We start from the raw sequence: 7,183 nt of genomic DNA on the forward strand, positions 1-7,183 counted from the left end.
CTCATTTGGATGTAGTTGATGTTTCACAATCTGAAAGGGTTTTATTCTAACTGCTGTAATAAGTTTGCTGTTTGCAACAAGACAAAGGTGTTTCAGTCTATTTGACAAAGTGTAACTGTCAAAGTAGCTTCTGCAACTGTGAGACTATTTTAACTATGGCGAGTTTAGACCACTCTCAAGAATGACTTCACACCTGTGTTTCCGCTTCTGCACTTGCATATTTTTTCTTTTTTGCCTTTTTTTTCTTCCCATTTGTTTTTGGCTAGTGCTAATATTTCAACATCACCAGAACATTTAGTCAGTGCAAAAAAACAAATACAAGCCTGAGCTTGTTTCTCCAAATTTATTTGCATTTCTATTGAGGTACATCTTGTTATGTTGCATTTATGACAACTGCCACTGTGGTAAGAGATGACTTTCAACTGTAAAAGATGGGGTTTTAGGCTGAGAGAGAAAATAGCACAACTCTTATAAAAGCAAAAGAGTGAAAACTCCAAAAACATAGAATGCTTATTGGAGTTTTTTCTAAATCTAAATCACAACTCAGTTTGGGTAAGATGATCCCATCATCCTGAGACGGTAATCTTAAAGACAGGATGACAGGCAGATCAAAGTCATTTCAAAGACAGTGTTTGTAGAAAATGAGGGGCAACAGACAGATTGCTGCTTGTAACTCAACAATAATTTGTCAGTGGAAGCTGTTCTCTCTGGAGCCGTGCCAAGTCTGAGTACTTTACAATCACAGGAGGACTATCATTATATCTTTAATAATCCTAATGAAAACTGGCAAAGTCAGATTGGGTGAGTCAGACCTCCCACATACACTGCCAGACACATCCCGTTATATTTCAAATAAAAGTCAATCAAATTAGAAACAAGTGATTTGAGTGTATTGTTGGAGTGCGTTGTTTGTAGGATCTTGGGCTTGYGAGTGTTTGCTCTTAATTTTCATATTGAGAGTTCCGCTCTACACAATGTAAATTCACGTTTTATTTATTTATTTACCATTATTTAACCAGGCAAGTCCCGTTGAGATCACAGATCTCTTTTTCAAGGGAGGCTTGGGCCTGAAGGCAACCTATTGTACATGTTATTAGGGGTGGGAGAAACCGGAGTACCTGGAGAAAACCCACACAAGCATGAGGAGAACATGCAAACTGCGCACAGAAAGACCCCAGGTTTGAACCGGGTATCGAACTCAGGAACTTCTTGATGTGAGGTGTTGGTGCTAACCACGGAGCCGTCAAGCCGCCTACATTATTTATTTGAATAATTTCAAAATGTATGCCCACATCCAACAGAAAAAAGCAGCTTTTTTAAAGCTTTTTTTAAAAAGAATCTCATACAGGAAATGGTGTTTTATATTACTCAATTTGTAAGTCAAATCTTTCTAATAAGTTCCTCTCTTTAGTCGCAACACAAACACATTGATGTCAGGTTATCTAGATTTACAATCAGAAAGTCTGTGCTAAATATAAACCAAGCAAGTTCTTACATCAGATTATAGAGATTTTTTTTTCTCACACCAATATAAAAACATCTATATACCGGTTTTAATCCTATTCATTTAACATTTGTAATAAAGTCTTTGTAAATTAAAAAATCTGATTTTATTACCCAAACCACTAAAATATGTATTCGACATTTTGAAACTAATAGTACTAAGCTCATATAAATTTACTTGTTTTTTGATGTTCATAAAGGTCAAGTTGGAGGTGAACTTCCTTTGACAGATCTGTCAGTAAAAGCTACGCCCAATAAAATGTGTCATTCGGAAAGCTACGTTTGCTAACCACAATCTAAATATAACCATTAGTGCCTATGAGCTCCTAGAATTTTTTTTTTTTTTTTGTGGTGTGAATGAATTAATAGTTTCCTTGCTATCAATAAGACTCCATTAATAAATTAGTAGTTGCCACCTTTAGAGTCTAAACGGTAGCTTTCCCCCTTGACTAATAAATCCTGAGTACAAGCTTAAATACCAAGAAAAAGTAAAAAMCCCTAAAAAATTGAAACGATTTTATGTCTCAAAACAGGATGACACTAAAATCATGAAAGCGGAAATCATTTTKGATGCCATTTCTGAAAAGGTGTCATTACGCAATGCACTGTTTACAGAGGACTATCTGGGAGTTGTGCTTTTGAGTGAAGGCAGAGATACCTCATCTGAGGTAATAAAAGCATTGATCTGATCATCATGGTAAAGAAAGAACCAAGTTGAGAGGCAAAGTGTTTGGTTTACTTATAAAATATGAAAAATAAATTTTACTAAAACAATACATAAGCTGGAATCTTTCAATGAAACAGTTTTTTTAGGCAGAAATCTGTCAACATAGCAAATAAAAACAACAATTATAAGTTATTTTGTATGGTGCAAAGGACCTGTGCTGTAAATTTTAAAATATAGCCCTTTAAGAGTTTATTCACTGCAATCACATTTTAACTAGTAATTTAAATTGGCATTCTGTTTGAAAATTACAATATCTGGACTTYCTTGCCAAAAGTGCTTAAACACTAAAACCTGTATGATTTGTTTGATGACAGGCAAACTAAGGAAATGCATTGTAAACCATCTAAAACAAAGAAAAAATACATCTGTTCCTTTTTTACACCAAGAAGCAAAATGCTCTTTGAGAAGACCTAAAGAATACACTGCACTGAGAAAAGCTGCCCAACTTGYTAAAAAACAACAACAACTAAACATCCAAGTCCAAAAATATTTTTGGGGTGTTCAGATGTATTTTTTATTCTACTTTTCATCTGACAAACCTCATCCCCAAGGTCAGAAACTTAGGAGATGCTGTAAATCAATCAAAAGATCTAAATCCCTAACACAAGCGGCTACATTTGACTTTCTCCAATCAGGATCAGCTTTAGAAAAAGAATGAGAAAATTCATCATCTAGTGGGAGGAGCTTAGTAGTGGGAGGGGCTTAGAGTAGATCTGCTTTAAAAATAGTCAGCTGAGGTGGTTTTGGAATCTGATGTTGCTTGGACACSTTTCTTTGGTGGTTTTAGGTGATTCCCATTGAGAAGAGACCCAGAACCTGCTGGAAGGATTATATATCTTCTCTGACCTGGGCAACGCATTCTCATGCCCCCCGTGTCAACATATTGACGCTTGGTCAGGTAGCTGTCTGCGTCCACATTCAGATGCGCCAGGTACCCCTCGCGCGTCAGTTTTTTACGAGATGAGGCGGAGGAAGACGAGGGCGTTGTCATATTTTTTTACAAGGAAATGCRCGAAACTAACCATCTCAGACCCTAAATTTAACTTTTATTAGCCATATACAGCCTATCCCTGACCCCAGTGTCTCAAATTAACCATTAATCCTGATCCCTCATGTTAACCTCTGACCCCCGATCCAAAGACCCCTAAGTGACGCAACCCGGAAAAGCCRCAGGCGGSAAGGACTGACATGCGGGGGGTACCTGCCACGTCAAAACTGGAGGCAGACGGTCCCTGCCCAAGCATCAAYATGTTGACGAGGCAGGAGTGAGAATGTGTTAACCTGGGAAGACCTTGAAATCCCACAGGAGGAGGTGGAGTAATGGTGTGTAGGATGTCTGGATCTCTGTTCTGTATTTGTTGCCTCTAAAACAAGACAACCAGTCAAATTGACAGATGGACCAAAGGACAAACAGAGTAGTTTTAATAGTTATTAAATTTAGGGATCAGTTTGCTGAGATAGTAATTTGTTAGCCTTTACATTTATAGTGAATCAGTGTTCAAACAAGACCAAAAAGCACTGGTTTATACTGATGCCATCTCAAGTTTGCATCAATTCATAGATGTGTGTGTCCTTACATGCCCATGTAACACAGTCTAGGTTGGGCTTTATTGGTTCTGATCCGTTCGTGGCCCACATTCGCATCCAGGGCTTCTCAATTCCTCCCAGTCTCTGTGTCTGTGTGWGCTAGTCAAAGGCTGGCAGCTGGTATACCCATGACTGGCATCAAGCCACAGCGCCCTTACACCTCCCCATCCCTCTCCGCTCTGTCTGAGAGCACAATGGGCGATCCGGTAAAACAATACAGGACCAGGAACAAGGCCCTTTGGWGAGCAAGCGACACAGTATCCCTGAAAGAGAAACACTCCAAAACGAAGGCCATTTGAAGCAGGAACACTCCATCCTTTGCTCTAGCCTAGCTGTTACTACACTCAAAGTTAATTCAATGGTGAAGATAGATGCACAATTTATTATTCTTWAGCCCATTTCAAATKTGCATTATTTTKGCTATTGCCTTTATACTAAAAAGCYACCATCACAAAATACTATATCCAGGCCTGAGAAGTCTGCTTCCTGTTTTGATGCGATTTTTGTGAAGACCTGGGGCCTCGTGTACAAAGATTTGTGAGGATTTCTTACTAAAACGTGGCGTACGGTCAAATCCAAAAAACTGTGTATGCACAAAAAAATCCAGATGTATCAAACTGCGTACGCCTGAATCCCCACACATTTCTTTTGTACATCACAATCAACATGGAATTGAGCGCACATGAGACACCTCCTCTGACACGCCTTCATTAACATATGTTAAACAGATGCAAATTACTTCCTGCATGTGTGAGGGACATGTTTGTTTGATCCCTGCGTGATCAGGAATGATTTCTAAAGTCAGGAAAATAATGAATTTAATATAATGTCAGTGAGAAAAAAATCTAAGTAAAAATAGGAATAAAATATGTTTATCACGCAAAGAACGAGTGATTGTGTGTCGTTGTGTGTGTGCGCGCACGCTGCTTTGGTGCGCAACCGGCTCATCCATCCATTCTGAGTCTGAAAATATTAACTTTGCGCACCAGTTTATTACCATAATTACTGTAAACACAGAGGAACTTAGATGTTTGGTAGAACATAGATCTTTGTTTMTTTCATAGCTGATGTTAAGAAACGAGTCTCTGCGTCTCAGTGGGAAGTTCACATGACGTGACGTGATGTTGGAGAGTCCCCACAAAGGCCATGCACACCGCAGCCTTTGTGCGTAGTCTGTTTGTTTGGCAAGCTTTTGCTCTCCAACTTACAGCATTTTCACAAGTTGTAAAGAGTACTTCCACGTGTCATTTTGGAGAAATCTACAACAACGTAAACGCCAAGTACGAAACACCACTGTCGGCGAGGGTGCGCGYTCTCCAAAGCGCAACCATAACTCAGCCTTTAGAATCATATGGATGAGACGAGTCCATTGGGCATGACTCGGCTTTGGGTGGACTGGACTGACAGTCCCGATCGGTCTACCAGCTCCCTCTGGAAAGCTCCTGTGGAACCCCAGTTTGATCGCCGCTTCTGCACGTGCAYGCGGCTCCTCGCTGCGTCGCGYTCCCAGAGCGCAGCAGTGCCAAACTGAAAAAGGATTATTCCTTAAAACAGCTGATGAGCCACTCATCATCATGGATCACAAAATTCTGTTTATAAATAAAAGCTCTGTGTGTTACACTATTTATTATATCCGCCAGTAAGGCTGAATCTGTTCCTGTTAAATGTATTTTTTGGCACAACTTTGCGCCTCCTTTATTTAACTGAGTCCATGTGGATGGAATAATTGTTAATTATGTGTGTCTGCTGTGAACAATAATCATTTTCACATCATGAACAGTTTCTCAGAATCACCTCTAAGYGTCATCAATGGAATCAGAACCACAGAAATGTGTGTACGCCAGSCCTGGAGTTGGCATGGGGCTGYCCACATTTCCACGTTMATTTCAGTTTTGATATATCTGGAGTTTTGCGTGGAAAATGGCATACRTGAGGTTTTTTTGCGTACGTTGATACATGAGGCCCCAGGTCAGGATGAGAAGTTGAAGCTAACTTGCTGCTGTTACACATCTGAGCCAGCAAGGGAGGCAGTCTACAGAGCCAGAACTGGTGTAATGTTAAGGTGACACCATAGCTTGAGAGTTTGATGTTGCACTGACAGTTTTGTGAATTTTATGTATCCAAGTTGAGTTACAGAGTTGATACGAACCACAATCTTTATTGTTAGAGTTGGTTAGACCAGTTCTGTTGAACAAACCTCATAAAGCTGGCTAGTGACAGGTCCGACAGCTTTCAGCTGGCTGGCTCCTTATAAGATGGCTCTTTAAAGAGCTGTTTGGGAGCTCTGAGCCAGCTTTTCAAAAATGGTAGTAAAAAAAAGGCTGAAAGAGTAGGCTGAATCAAAGGACTAATATTATTATGGAAGTATTCAGTAAAGAGCAGTTGGTGAGCCAAAAACACATCTCTTTTTGGTGAGATGAGTCAAATAAGCTAGATCCCAGAAAAGAGTCCATCACTAGAGATTATGTTTAACTCAAAGATAAAAGAAAACACTGCAGTTACAGGAAAAATACCCATATAGTAACAATAAGAAAAAAGAACAAACAAAAAAAAAACTAGAAGATGTAGTCAGAAAATGAATTTTGAACAAAGGAAACCAAGCTGAATACTGAGCGAGGAAACAGATACAAAGCAGGTGTGATTGATAAATTAGGATCAGGTGTGCAGGGAATCAGAAAGAGAAACCAGGAAACAAAATAAGGATAAATAAAGTACTGAACATAAAATTAGTACAACCAAAAAAAAACCACAACATCAAGACTATAATCGCTGTCATATTCAGATATTAAATTTAGGCTCTTTTTGTGACATATATGGAGTACAATGAATTTGTGCCTTGACTCGTAGAAACATTAATTCAAAGCATCATCAACAGTGACACCTCCTGCAAATATTCCATCCCTATAAACCAGGGGTCCCCAAACTTTTTCCTGTAAGGGCCACATAACTTTYCCCTTCTCTTACTTAAACTTATATTCACAGACTAATGACATGTTGATTTAAAAATTAACAACCAATCGCAGGATCAATCTGAATCATTAAACCGAGCTATCGTTAGAGAGTGTTATAGTGAATAAACATCAACAGTCGCATGCATGCATGCTGTGTTTCTCAATAACAGCTCAGCAACTGACAAAAGTAGCTCATCCAGAGCAGAAAAACGGATACAAATACTCCCACACTTACAGTAAACAGAAGAAGCCCCTTGAAGGATACACACAAACCCAATGAGACACACAAACCCAATGAGACACACAAACCAGGCTGTGACCCGGCCCTGCGGGTTTGACAGGCAGAGAAGAACTGTGCAACCTGTCGAAGCAGGTAGAAAGACATTCCACGTGAGCCCCCCCCCCCCCCCCCCCC

Source organism: Austrofundulus limnaeus, unplaced genomic scaffold, assembly GCF_001266775.1.
Source record: "Austrofundulus limnaeus strain Quisiro unplaced genomic scaffold, Austrofundulus_limnaeus-1.0 Scaffold187, whole genome shotgun sequence".
NCBI classification, from domain to species: Eukaryota; Metazoa; Chordata; class Actinopteri; order Cyprinodontiformes; family Rivulidae; genus Austrofundulus; species Austrofundulus limnaeus.